General features: G+C 27.6%; 1 protein-coding gene across 2 annotated transcripts in view; it reads left to right on the top strand.

Annotated features, from left to right (window-relative positions):
* Positions 1–15,725, top strand: part of Al (aristaless) — a 248,081-nt gene that overhangs the window by 111,406 nt on the left and 120,950 nt on the right. The window contains exon 1 of one of the 2 annotated variants that reach the window (XM_076399812.1): positions 8,242–8,360. The exons of the other annotated variant lie outside the window; for it this stretch is intronic. The gene's annotated coding sequence lies outside the window, so the exon portion shown is untranslated. Of the gene's footprint in view, positions 1–8,241; positions 8,361–15,725 lie in introns of those variants that run through there. 2 annotated transcript variants of the gene reach the window in all.

Below are 15,725 nucleotides of genomic sequence, written 5' to 3'. Positions count from 1 at the left end.
TTAATATAGTTACAAGTTAAAATGACAATACTCATAATAATATTGAGACTTACAGATTATCGTTGTAATTGTAAAAATCAGATAAATCCCATGTCTTTGTGTTCTATCTTAAAACAAGGCAAGACCTTTGTTGTTTGGATACACATAAATGTGTTTCATTACCCTGTTACTTCTATAACATATATATTACTATTTACCTCTATATGATTTTAAATATGTTGCAGATGTGCCAGTCTACATTTACATTTACTCTCATCTTAAGAATATGTGTCCTATCAGTTTCTAACGGTTTATCTGTGGAAAAATTGTTCTCTATCTACTTCAAACATATTACTATATTCATCATCATTATAAATTCAAGGAACTATTGTAGAACTTTCTTTCTTTCTATTTTATTTATCATCTTAATATCTTCTTCTATTGGAGATTTCATCTGAGTAAATATCATACGTGCGTAACTTCTATTTTGTTCTTTATTTGAAGATGACATTTCACAATTAGTGAATACTGCCGACTTAAATAACAAAATTTGTTCAGAATGGTTTCAAAAGTTTAAGGATTGTAAATATGGCGTGGAGGATAAAAAAACATAGTGAAAACGTAGAAATGAAACTATTAACTGAATGAAATTATTAGACTCTCATTATATTAAACTTATACGTTACGTTTGACACTGAAACTTATACGTTTGAGACACAAGTGTTGAATACATACACATATATACATCCTGAATTGTGCTCTCGAAAATATTGTACAAATCTACAAGGAAAATGCTTACGTGAAAATTCATACTTCGTTTGTTCTCATTACTTGGGAATACCACTTGTTCAAAGATTGGGAAAATATGTTATAATTACTCTGAACAATTATTTAACGTTCAAAAAAAATCCTCAAAGCTTACATAGGCATGAAATCGATATTCAAAATTTGCTTATATAAATAAATAAATGTATTCAGAATAGTTTTATAGTAGGAATTTTACATAATTTTTATGTGTTATACTTTTTGTGCACTATTACAAATTTATTTATCTTAAAGGCAAACAATTAATATTATATTCAACAATTAATTTATTAATAACCATGATGTCAGTAGGCTGAGATGGTTGTATTTACTATTATTTCGTTTTATAAACGTTTTTAGGAAAGTATTATTTCTGATTTTCTGTACTTTGGTTTGTTTATATTACAAATGTTTATATAGATAATGTTTGTTAAATTGATACATAATTAAAAACGGGGTCATCTTTGTCCCAAATATTAAATAATATTTGGGTACATTGTTCAAATATTTTTGTCATTCTGATTATTCTTAAACAGCAAATAATCTCTCTATTGTTTCAATAACTACATGTTCTCATGTAACTTTTACTGATGCCTTTTCTGGAGTGATAACGTTCCTCTATTAATAGCAAGAAACATTGATAGGAAATCTTCCTATATTCTTTGTTTATCTTATTCTATGGTTTGACTGAATACTGCAATATTTAATTGTATTAATATATATATATATATATATATATATATATATATATATACATTTTATTTAAATTAGATTCCGATACATATGAAATGATTGCCTATATAAAAATTTTAAATGTATTTCATTTTGAAGATTTGAAAAAAAAATCAAAAGTATTTATGAGCCTAATATATTATACAATATCTATAATAAATATGCATAAGTCAACGGTGACAAGATGACAGCCATCTGATAGCAAAACTTAATATATCATCATATCTGAACTTATAACTAATATTTGATAAGTTCCTAACCGAATGTAATATTTGGCAGTCAATGTGGTTTTGGAAACTATATTAACAATTTACGATATACTATATATTTAATGAAATTGACACTGAAACTCTAAAGTATTGAAATACTATAATATACTAATAATAAAATTAACATAAATTAAGAATAAACAAAAAGTAGACAAAAGTGATTAAATTAAGCCATACTCTAAATGAAATCAATGTTAAACTAAACAACAAAAGTTTTGAAGTTTTAAAGCATTTTGGAGTAACGGCACATGAAGAACCGAATCAGGAACGAATTGAATAAATTAAAAAGGCGTTCGTGGAATGGAATGCTTTTTAGGAATTTGAGGTGTTTTAGTCTAGAAGCATGCATTTTTATTTAAATTTTTAAGAGAAATTAAAAACAATTGTTATCAATTTTTTTACTAGGTATTTATTAATCTTTATAGAATACATAAAAGAAAAAGAAATTAAAAAATGAAAAATCCAAAGAGTTGCTAGTTGATAAAAATAGTGTTGCAAAAAAAATGGCGCCTTTGTACTTTGCCATTGTACCCTACTTAGTGATTTGAACATAAAAAAAGAAAATTCCTAATCTGGAAAACTGCTGCTAATATAAAAAGTAAAAAAATCAAACGAAGTTTATTTCGCCAAAATATGCTTTTTTGAGAAAACTAGAAATTATTTTAATATTTAATATATTTCAACTATATAATAGAATTTAAGATATCAAAAGTAATCTCGAAAGAAATAGTTTCGAGAAAAACATGGTTATATTTTGATTTTAGATGCCGTATCACTAAAACAGCTTTATCCCCGAAAATAACTTAAATTTTGAAAAATCGTCGATTTGTGACAATGGATGTAACATGGCTCCATCAGTTCACTCCGAAGTTCAATCGACAGTCATCCGAGTGGACTGCACACGATGAACTGGCTCCAAAAGCGTGGAAAAACGTAATAGTTGGCTGGCAAGTTTATGGCATCTGTATTTTGGGATGCGCATGGAATTATTTTCATTGACTACATAAACCGAAATTGCCGAAAAACGACCGCATTTGAAGAAAAAGCAAGTGCTGCTTCAACAATATAATGCACCGTGTCACAAGTCAGTGAAGACGACGGCAAAAATCCATTAATTGGGATTCGAATTTCTTCCTCACCCACCGTATTCTCCAGATCTGACCCCCAGCGACTATTTCCTGTTCTCAGATCTCAAAAGAATACTCGCTTGGAAGAAATTTTCGTCCAATGAAGAGGTGATCACCGAAATTCAAGCCTATTTTGAAGCAAAAGGCAAATCGTACTACCAAAATGGTATCGAAAAGTTGTAGGGTCGCTATAATCAGTGCAACACCCTTGAAGGGAATTATTTTGAATAAGAAAAACTAATTTTGATAAAAAATGTGTTTTACTATGGTAGGTCGGGGACTTTTCAATTGACCTATTATTCTTAAAGGGTTAAGCTCTGAAAATATAAAATTAATTTTTCAAATTTCTAGACTGGAACGCTCCTTTAAAACAACAACAAAAGCAATAAAATGCTTTGAAGTCTACGAAACAACGTTATATAGACGCATTTCATGGATATAATAATCATTGAAATAAAATATACAAACCTAGAAAATATTAGCAACAAACAGCAGAACTGAAGTGGAAGAAAAGAGGGGATCTGACAAAAAATACAACATAAATAGATAACAGCAAGAACCTGACGACAATACACATTTTATATATAACATAATATAATGTTAGTAATAATGATAATCTTATAGGCAACGGTATCAAATATATTAGCTAACATATAATAATAATATTGATAATTACAATACCTATATTGTTATATTTCACAAATATTACATAAAATTTGAAATATTTGTAATAAAATGCTTTTAAATTATAAAAAATATTCATTCATTATACATTCCGTTTAACATACAAATTGTACGATTTGATTAGTATGACTGCACATCCAGATTCCATTGCTATCCAATTAACGGTAATGGATGATATATTAATCATAAAGCTATGCTCGTACCATATCAAAACAATACATTGAAATTCCTATTTTTTCTAATAAAACAACATTGATGAGTAATTACTATCCTAATGTCTTTTTTAACGATCTAGAATTGAACATAACTATTAAGTGTATATCAAGAGAAATGAAAATGAACGATGGTCATTAATATCAGAACGAAATAAGGAACTCGTAAAATATGACGAAACTGTTATTAATGGACAAAATTTCAATTTCATTTTTACGCTATAAAAAATGTTTTAAGTCGATGGTCGTATATGAAATCTATAAATTATCTTTTTTATTGTTATACACCAAATACTAGTTTAAATCATAGAAATTTGAAGTGTTAAGGTGGTTGTTTAATTTTTTTTATATCTTAATATTTATATTATTCAGAATTAAATTATGCATTTTATTACTTTATTTATTTCTGAATAGTTATTATGGATTTATTTAATTCGCTATATACTTTTATAAGATGTCGCTTATAGATTGGGTAATTTCAATTCAAGTTACTTATTTAATTATATCATATGGCTTATGGAAAATCAGCAATAACGAGCAGGAATAAAACAATTATTTTATTAATTACTATTTAGATATGATTAGTACAATCTTAATTCACAAATTACACAAATTAACTGAACTTGCATTAATAGACAAGCAAGGCGAGTGTGGAATTAATACATTAATCAGTTCCCAAATTAAAACAAAGCAAAACTATTTAAGCTAAAGTTAGGATTACACTTATACACTCTACAAGTTTATGTGGAATAAGGCAAATATGTAATCACAAAATTTACCTTATCAATGACATCAGATGATAAAATATACTTAGTACGTCGAAGGAATTCATGTAATTACACCGGAGATAATAAAATGGACCAGGGAAAGAATACTACAGTCTGTTCAAGGTAATTTTGTACATACGTCATTTAAATTGGTGACATCATCGCAATATCACAATGTTGCCGCATCAACTGTAAGTTTTAGTTCAGTTAGGCTTTGACATACACCAAAATTTTATTCTAAATAAAATAATTGAACAAAAATGTTACCAAATATAATTTATTTTAACATTATAGTACATATAAAAACTACAGTTAATTATACAGCCACAATAGTTTATAGGTTACAGTTATATCCTCTTATCACTATTGCTTTCAAGAATTTTGCATACAATTGACAACGGGATGACTTTGACAGGCTGATTCTTTTACGTATTCGAACTATTCAAACTGCAATGTGTCTCTTTTTATCTAATATAAAATGAGAAGGAAAATATTGTCTGATTCTAAAACGAATTTACAAATTGTGGCCGGCAATACATTAAATATGTTGATGACGTATGTACAAAAAAACTTTGAATAGACTATATGTATATTCATAAGCAAGTGTAAAACCCAGTATGTAACAACCACTGTACTAAAGTTAACAGCAATGTTGGTTAATTGTCTCATCATTCATTAGTTGGTAGGCTTGATTATGAAAACCACGGCTTGAAGTTATTGTAAAGAAATAAGTCCCTTAGATAAACCCTACTTGGTCTTATAAGCCCCTAGTATCTCCAATATTTTTGGCAGCATTCTAATTCCACATTTCGAAACAAATAATTTGTCATTAACAAAAGCGTGCCTGTTTTGTTTTCAGGTATTTTTAACATTTAGTTGTAGGTACACCCTCTATGTAAAATAATTTAAAACTACACAATATACATTCTTAGTAGTTTAAATAAATACAATATTTCATTTCTGGATATAATACATTATTTGAAAGCCGTTTTATAAAAACATTTATTATTGAAAAAATACTATCAATATTTTTCTATTTTTAAATTAATCTGATTAACTTTCATATTATACACTGGACATTTTCACTTATTTTTAATTGTGGAACGTACTTGCTTTTATGGGTTTGTAACCATTTTGATTTTTACGTGCCACTATTTCTTCATGAGTTAATTTTGTACTTTAATCACTTTCAGTTCACGTTCATTTCGAACACGCCATATTAATGCATAAGTGTATTACAATATGCTTCAAAATTTCTTCATGAGAATGCAACAGCAAAAATAATTAGTAATAAAATAATAATATAAAAATAATTAATAATATAAATTATTCCCAAAATAATATTGCGTTATATATAGTTTTGTTTGATGTACTATATATGTTTGTTGTATTATATGGTATTCTAATATGAATAAACAAAGTTCAGATTCTCCAAGTTCAAGGAACTTGTTTTATATAATTGTTTAATGGTTTTTGATGACTAATTCTCGATCTGACTCATCACAAGTGAAATACTGTCTGTAATCACTGTATCTAAACTCAAACATCGTTTCAGTTAATCTAGACAATTCATCATGAAAGTTAACATATCAGTTTATCTCTAGATTGTTATGGTATTTGAAACAGTTAATTTAGTAGAACATTTACTGATGGCTGCTGAACTGGTGTCCTATTAAACAATATCAAGTATATATTAGTTTAGCTTTATTTAGGTTTAAATATTAAGTATTAGTTAATAAGTTACCGGGCATAATTTTGTGTTATATATCAGATAAATATCAATATTGAAGAGTTTTTTTTATAATTAATATAACGGACTGGTGAAATAGTAGTTTCGATTTTTTTAATATATCCAAAAGGATTTTTATATACATTTTAAACATTAAATAATGATTAATTGATGATATATACCTACTAATTCCGTCACTAAAAGGACTGAAATTCCTTGACGAAAAATTATAAATGTCAAGTTATTTTCACAAATTACAATGTTTTTACAATTTAAAATTAAACTGGAACAAGTGGTTGTAAGATAGGGTTAGGCTGGTCTATACGACGGATCAAACATTTTAAATTTTAGACCTGTTACTAATATTTAGTGTGATATAGCGTTGCCGTGACGGATGATAATTAATTTCCATAAAATTTTCCTTAGAAAAGCAACATCTGATGCAAATGGGCTTCTGAAATTTCCAATTTCTGTTTCTAGAATGCAATAATACGAGCATGCAAATGACGCTACGGGGATATTTTAGAGAAACATTTCTTTAAACATTTGTCATAATTAGTTATTGTGTTAAATTAAATTAGTAATTTTACAAGTGCCTTATATATATTCGTTATTATAGGTAATTTAGCAGGAATAAATTAAGATATTAATTTCAATAATTATAATTAATTTCTAAATATTTTAAATCTATATGATTTATATATATCCTTAATTAATTGATTGATTGATTGATTGATTCAATCGATATTTTGTTAAATAACGTTGCCAGTTATGTTTTCAGCTTTCCTTTGAGTGATATAATATTTGGTATAATAAAAATTGATTAGTTTCAATGAACTAGTGGGATTTTAAATGAGCCAACAAATATAGGCCACTAATAGTTTGTGAATATTTGGTACATTAGTTTCTAAAATTATCTTGATTACTTTTATAAATACATAGAAATCAAAATAAAATATAGATATAAAAATAAATAAACGCTTTATAATTCTTATATATTTCATTATAACTTCTTCATCTTGGATATCATAAATATAGTAACTTTGCAGAAGGTTTGCAATACACTGTCTACTGCAGTTATTATCTATTCGTTTGATTAGTACCATTTTAACTTGTGTAAGTACCAGAAATCAGAATGAATTCGTTGATTTTAGCTATGGTGTGTGAAATATCTGTGAAATCACGTGTAGGTATAGACGATATGTAGATAGACGATATGTACGATTATGTAGACGATAAATTGTTGTTCTATTCTGCAAATCGAATTGCCCAATTGACAACACAACAAGACTTAATAATTTATAATGTTTAAATTGTATTTCTATTTTATTATTAGTAAATATGGAAATGTAATATGTAAATTATTTTATAGTAATTCATTAAACATATAAGGGCATACATTTTAAAAAGAATGACATGTAGTTAACAATTTTAACTTATTTTCCATACCATATTTTCTTCTTCAATATACGTATCATTACAAGGATGTTATATGAAAGTCTAACATCCTGGCCAAAAGTGAATCCAATACCTTAAATATATACCCGTTCACTTTAATTTTCATAAAAACTCATATAAATATCTAAAACTAAATTACCCAGAATAAAAAAAAGCCCATAATACGTGGCATGCCATCATCATCGTTCAGAAATTGAGACTATTAAATTTATATCAATATCCTCTTAACTGTAATCGAACATTTCATACGGGAACGCTTAATATATTTATGGCAATTAGAGAATGTTTACAAATCATTAACTTCCATAATAGTATTTTCATAATTCCGTCTTCCATTACTTTAATCAAGTGGTCCGCACGCCCCCATATTCCGATTGGTCGGTGCGGATCGGGTTGATCACGCCCATAGAGGCGATTGGTCGAGCTTGATTAAACGACAGGTAACCGAATACCTGCTGCTCCAACGATATACCAGTTGCTTACAGAAAGTAGGCCTAGACGTTACGCTTTTGTTTCGGGTGTTGTTGTTGGTGGTGACAGTTGGTGTCTGTTGTTTTTCACCTTTTTTACGTTGGTTTAATATTTAGTTGCTGCCCTGGGTAAGTAAAATTATTTGATTTATATGAATTTAAGTACGTTGGTGCAATAAAGGTGCTCGTGATAGAGTGTAGCGTAATAATTACATATTCAGTTTTCTTGTCTTGCATTTCAAATGCTTTTAAGAGTTATTTGTTGAATTATAAATATGACCTCATCTCTAACCAACTAAAGACTAGTTAACAGCATTTTCATTTTTTTCACTGTATTATTGTAAGGTTTCATAGTAATTTGGATAATAATGGATTTAATATATTCCTGCAGTTTTTATTACATATTTTTATTATATTTTAATGTAACTTGGTTTTGTTTTTTGGGAGTAAATCTAACCTTAATAAAATATCATAAAGCAGACACATTTTTAAAATAATTTAAGATATATAACACTGATATTTTGTAAAAACTGGCTTTGGATAGTTTTAATAAATTTGTATAATTTATATTTTAACAATAAACAAAATCATTTTTGTTGATATTTTAAATTTAAGTATTTATTACTAATTATTTGGAAAACATTTCAATAAAGAATATTTAGTGATTAGTGCTATTACTATGTTCCATGAAATATACTCATGGATGGACTCATGGTTTATAGTTTCATTAATAAAATATTTTCAAGACTCAAAGAATGAGATATCTTTAAATTTAGATGATTTATATTAAATTCAGTTATCAAATACTATAAATATTTTATAATATATTAAATTTGGACACTAAGGACATTTGCTAAATATTTAAATTATAGGACAATGCCAATCTTATTTTTTAAAAAATATTCATTTTTTTTAAGTTCTAGTAATAAACGATTTATTATCAATAATTACATTTGTTATAAACCCTTTTTTTTCTTTATTAAGATATGACGCCATATGTAGATCAGAATTTAATAAGAAACAATTTCATTTATCGAAGAAATAATACTTTTAATATATAATACGAATTCATTCATACGAAAATCATTATTTTATATTCCTTTTAATATTTATATTTCATTTCCAGATTTTCTGATATTTAGGCATCTTTTATAATCTTTATACATAGCTTATAACTATTATGTTAGTAAAGAAAATAACAATATTGGAGAGTTTCATTCCAATAATTCTGTGAAGTAATTTAGTGCGTCTAATACAGCACAACAAAATATACGTCAGTATGTCTAATATTAGTTGCCTACAGTAAATATTGGTTTAGATTTTAAAAAGTGTTATTAGTTTAATGTTATTGTGTATAGATCTTCATAAATTATTAGATATTGTTGTCATTTGATTTAAAATATAATAGAAAAATATTTAGATATTAGCACTCATCAATGATCAGAGAACATTATACATGTTAAAAATTAATTCATTTAATTTCATTCAAATAATTTCATTTTCACAAAAATATTTTTGAAACCTATTAACCAAAATTATTGTAGAACTAAATTTGTCTGTAGATGAATTATAAAACCTGCTTAACGAAATTTAAATCTAAAAAAAATAATTAAATTATGAAGAAAAATTGTAAATCTAATTTTCTTGCTTTCTACTAATTAATATGCCGTAAATTAAGATAAAAGAAGGAATTTGGGGTAATTAACGGATAAATACAAATGGGAGATTTATAGTTTACTCTACAATCAATTTTCATTGTTCCAGTCGTAGTATCTTAGAGAGGCTGATGGATGGGTGGTTGTTGTATTGATTCTAAATAATAGAATATTTGATTTTCTATTTTTTTTGGTACATCCGGTATCAATAGTTTATTTTTACCCCATTAATTCCTAAGCCATCTGGCTCGGCGGCAATATATTGCCCGCATCATTGTATAGCGAATATAGTGCTATTTTCAACAAAAATGAGAACAGTTCAGAAGCGTGTATTATTACATTCAACACGATACGTGTGGCAAAATCATTTCGGACAATTACATTAAGTCTTCCCATATTTTATCCGCATTAATATATTAAAAAACTGTGTCAGTCAAGTCAGGGAAGTTTTTTGTTCAACATCTCATTTTCTTGCAATATCCAAGAAGAGCACAGAAAACTCAGAAACCTGTCATAAAAGTTAATTAGAAATATAATATGACATAAAATGTCTAATATAAATAATACTAAGTCATAATAAGTGTCGTAGAAACTTGATTTGATTTAGGCACAAAGATTTGCCGTTTTGTTCATCAACTTGTAGTCATAATAATAATAATTTATAATTCATTGTTACTTCTAGCGATTGTATGCCACTTTGATTGAATCTCTTGTCTCTATTATCAAAGAACTGGTGATAGTCAAAAAACTGGTCATAAGGTGGATGTAGAATGAGCTACCAAGCAAGCCGCTGGAGCATCTAACGAGACCCTAACAACGTGTGCGGCTTGGCGTTGTCTTGTTGACCCTCTTCCTGTCCTTCTGGAGAGTGATCTATTCAGGCAGTCCAATTGTATGCTGTGTCATGTTCAAATTAAATGTTTGGCCGTAATAAAATAGCGTATAGTGTATAACTCCTCGCCAGTCCGACCAAACATTCTTGACCATCAATCCTGACTTGGCCAGCGATTGATCCGAGCAGTGATTGATTGATGAAATTTTTTAGTTTAACTCGAGCAGCACTCATTTATTTAACTCCTTTTTTATACAACTTATACGAAATTCCAAGCAATTTTGTGCATTATTTTAACACCAGAGGAATATAAACAGTTTTTATATAATGATTAGTTTCCCCTATTTTTATAATGTTATCCACATGTTCGACAATTGGCCTACCGGGATTAGGAATGGAAATATCGTAAACAAAACGGCGCTTTATTAACCATTACAGTATCAGAATATATATTCCATTCAATAAATCAGCCAATGCACGTCATCAAAATTTATGACGTCAAATCCTCGCAATATTGCCGTATTAATTTAGAATATTGATTTACAACTTTTTTACAACGTTTGCCGGTTTATAACCTCAAATTATTATCACTAATGCTTTAAAGAATTTTTGTAGAAAATTGACAACAGTGCCGAACAGCACCAACTTTAAAATCTAATTGGGTTACGACGAATCAGAGATTATATTGTCTTTTTTTAACTAAAGAAATATGAGAAGGAAGAATCCGATTCGAGTTTAAAACAAATTTTACATTTTTAAAAACCGAATTTGGCAGTATATTCGAAATCATCTATGACGTACATTGTTTTTTTTTGGAGGAACTATAAATACTGCTCATTTTCAGTCGGTAGATTTATGATTTCACTTGAATCGGAGAAAAACTTCAAAATATAAAGTACTTTCTCTTTGCTAGGAGTTTAAACAGAACTCGGTCATTCACAAAACTGTTAATAATAATTTTTAACACGAAATTTATCGACCTAACATAAATGCGAGAAGATTAACCTTTTCAAGAACTATCACTTTTCTAGGTATACTGATCTATCTATTTTTATCCATTTATTAACCGATACATCGTTAACATCCTTCCTACGAAGTTATTTAACGTCAAAACATCTAAGACACTTTGTCGGTTTCGTAATTATGCTCGATAACAGCAACATTGTAGCTGATTGAAAACTGATTGAAATTCCTTTTAAGCTATTTATCTTGCAACGTTCATAGCTAAAACAATAATTGTATGACATGATTTCATTGGAACCGTTTATGTGTGTAATTTTAGTGGGATTGGATAATGTAATAACGGGAGCCCGACGAAAGATTGGTTTTTGTCCTGTTTTAGGGTCGAACGTGATTGTGAAGCAGTAAAATTGGAGAGGCCTGTTACGGCCGATATCTTCCGGATGGTTTTTGGTCGTAAACTGTGTCTGGTATAGATATTTGATGTTAGTAGAGTTTAAAATGTTCATAAAAATCTTTATATATGGGGATTGATCAAAAACTATCTCAACAGGTACCAACGATGTATAAATAATAAATATATAGGACATCATTACAGTTTTTAACTTCAGATGGAGTAAGGTTCACTACCAATCTCATTTCCTTGTAATCGGCATCGTATAAAATATTAACATCATGAATTGTAAAGTATATTAAGCTATGATTTTTAGGCTCTTTAAGCTTTAGTCGAATGTTTTAGTTTTCATTTATGAACTTAAGTGGATATGATAATCTGTAAGACTTTGTCATTACAGCGGAATATCACTTAGATCAATAAGTGGAGGAATAAGTCGTCTCTGCTGCAACTGGAGGTACACATGAATTTGCATATTGAGTTGTGTTTTACATATGAGTTTAAAAGTTTATATCTCTTCTAGCTTCGTTTAATATATACCTCTTTCAGACCAAGTTTATTTAAAATACTTGTTATTGGGCATGAACAATATTTAATTACCTACTGATGTATCTTTCAAAGTCAAAAGTTTACTCGTATTTTGGTTTATAGTCATTTGTAATGATTAAATTAAGAGCTAACTTCATCTGCTTATAGATATACATAATAAACTTAAAATATGACATTGAAAGTAGAAATAGTAATATTTGTTATGTTTTCTGCAGGTGAAGATACAATATATCTAAGAAAAACATTCAAAATACCGAAGTTGATGGAAATCGAATAAAATAAATATATTAATTGATTTAACTGCTATTATTATATATAAGCATGTTTCTGTTTTCCCTTTGTTTACGAGTTAGTTACTTGGTGTTAAATTTACTCTATTTTATTTATAGAGTAATGGAAAGAACTATATAATTGTTCTTATTATTTCAGACTATTTGTTGTCACTGCCTTCTCCTTAAGTAACGTATAAGAGGTAGAAACAAATCTGGAAATTCTAAAATGGATGGAAATAGTTATGTGAAGGCTTTTTGCCATTTTGTTGGTAAAACCATAATTCCGTCGAGACGTTTTGGCGTTAACTGAACCAAGACTTTTGTAAGATTCCTTTACACAAGAGTTGGATGCATCAAAACTTCCCAGTCAATCTCTTTCAATTTTGGGGTTTTACAACCATTTGTAAAGCTTTTACGGGCTTCTCATCGCTAGTAATAATTTGTCTCAAAATTGGCTTCATTTAATTTTGCTCTATCAGCGATTCACAAATAAAAACAATATGTAACCCAAGTGTTGATGAATTTTGTGTCACCAAATTACGTAAATAAATATAAACCACGTATGATCAATATTATTATACGTAAATTTTACATATACTATAATATTTATATTTATTCATATTTATTTAATAACCTCTAGTCAATATATTATTTAACTATTACATTGTTTTATTCCCTCTTATGATATGTTAATAATGTGTATTTTAATTGGTACAGAACTATAGCTTGATATCAGAATACATACAAAAATAATGATGAAACGTGTGTTTGTGGAATTTCTTGGAGGACATTCTATTAATTAAATACTGTTTATTTATTTAATTAATAGCTAGATAGATAGATAGCTTCATTATTTAACCTATGCTGGCGTATTGCTTATTAAAATAATGCAAGTACTTTCAAATGTTAATGTCTTCCTACCAGTAATATGATTGATGTGATAGTAAATTAAAAAAATGTAAAGTTTACAACATATAAATAACAATAGATATTTCTCATAAATATCGTATTTATATGTTATTAATATTATACTAAGGTATATGCTTTAATCTTATGATTAGCTTATATTGTATGAAATCTCATTTTTGGAGAACAATACAACAAAGTAATTGTTTTTATATTACTTTGAATTAATTATACTGTAGAAGTACTTTCGAGAATGTGGATGGCGTTATATTAACACAACACTTTCTTTTTATTAGCTAATACTATTTGCCCTATTACTATTTTATTAATAAATGAAAATAATATTACCTGCGTTGTTTTCTTGGTGACGTATGAATAGGTATATCTAGTCATTTTTATGTCAACTTGTGTTATAAAGTCAATTAGCAAAAGCCATGAACAGACTTGTTTGAAATACAAAAAAATTATGTGTTAAACTTATTTGATTTTAAATCATATATTAATACTATTTGGTAATAATATTCATAGCTTCTATACAATTTTCCATCATATATTTCATAATATTAGTTGACATCTATGCGTTAGTAACTAAACACAATTAATCACTATCCTTACCATTCTGCATTATCCTATAGACGAGCCAATAAAATTCATCATTTTACTTTACACTATTATGGCATTGTAGTTATTTATCAGTCCTTTTTTGCTAAATTGAATACTAACATTTTATATATTATTCTTAATTGTTAATTTTACAAAGTTATTTTGATCTTTATTTTATTTTTTTCTTCGAAATCATCCTTCGATATTAAATCTTTGTGCGGTTTAAATTCGACGAACTTGTAATAATTATGCATCAATTACGCTACTAATGAACATGTCACAAAACAAATTATAAGCAGGATGTTTTAACAGTAATTATTAATACAAGCGGTAGTTTTAGTTTAGTATTTCTTTAATTTCACTGCTTCTAAAACGTAATTTATGTACAGCGACGTTGTTTTTACAAACGGTAAAATAATTATAAAATCATTAAGTCGTCAAAATGTAATGATAAAATGTTTCAATTTTTAATTTCAGGAATTAAACGTAGATTCTAAACTACGGCGATGTACATGTTAAACTAAATCTATTGTAATAAATCAAACAATTCTATTCATTATAATGACAATCAATTAACATTGAAGAAAGTTTAGCAATCAATATGTAATTAATAGTCATTTATTTTATGATGATGTTACATGAATTACATGGCTGACATTATATTTTATTTATAATAAAAATGTCAATTTTATTTAACTTTAATTATATGCCAGGCTAAAAATGTAATTATTTAAATTATAGTCGTGTCATCATAATTAAGTTAGGCTTAATTGTTTATAAACAATGACCTATATTCTTATTAATAATATAATAATACTCGAAATTAAAATTATTAAGTATTCTTATTGAACCTCTTCATTATCCGATTAGTTTTGCACTATTAGATATGTTATATTGTTTTCTAATAGAATATAATTTATTGTTTATAATACAATGGCAAAATCTGTACATGTATAAATTATTCTCGATTGACTGAAGCTGTCTTCCTACTAATCAATTTATTACTTGTGGGTGGTAATATTTTGCCTCAATTAAAAATATGTGGCTGGTGTTCATCAAATGCTTCCACACGGTTATGAGAAGGTCACTATTAGTGATATAATTTGTCGCGGTCAGGATGCTGTTTTCTACGCCTAAGACAAAGAACGCAACATTAGGCCGAAGATATAGGAAGTATACACTGAACGAAACAATAATGGCAGGTCGTTGCCGATTTTGGTAGAAAAACGTCAATATAGCACCAAGAATACCATCTTACGATTTTACAGTATATAAAGTTTAACTACATATTAAAAAATCGTGAAAACATTAATACGATTATGG

The sequence above is a fragment of the Rhynchophorus ferrugineus genome, unplaced genomic scaffold (genome assembly GCF_030347505.1).
Source record: "Rhynchophorus ferrugineus isolate W39M unplaced genomic scaffold, kcgeb_rfMv2 rfM3, whole genome shotgun sequence".
In the NCBI taxonomy this organism is placed as follows: Eukaryota; Metazoa; Arthropoda; class Insecta; order Coleoptera; family Curculionidae; genus Rhynchophorus; species Rhynchophorus ferrugineus.
The sequence above is the reverse complement of the archived record's forward strand: the minus strand, read 5'-3'. Positions and strand labels throughout refer to the sequence as shown.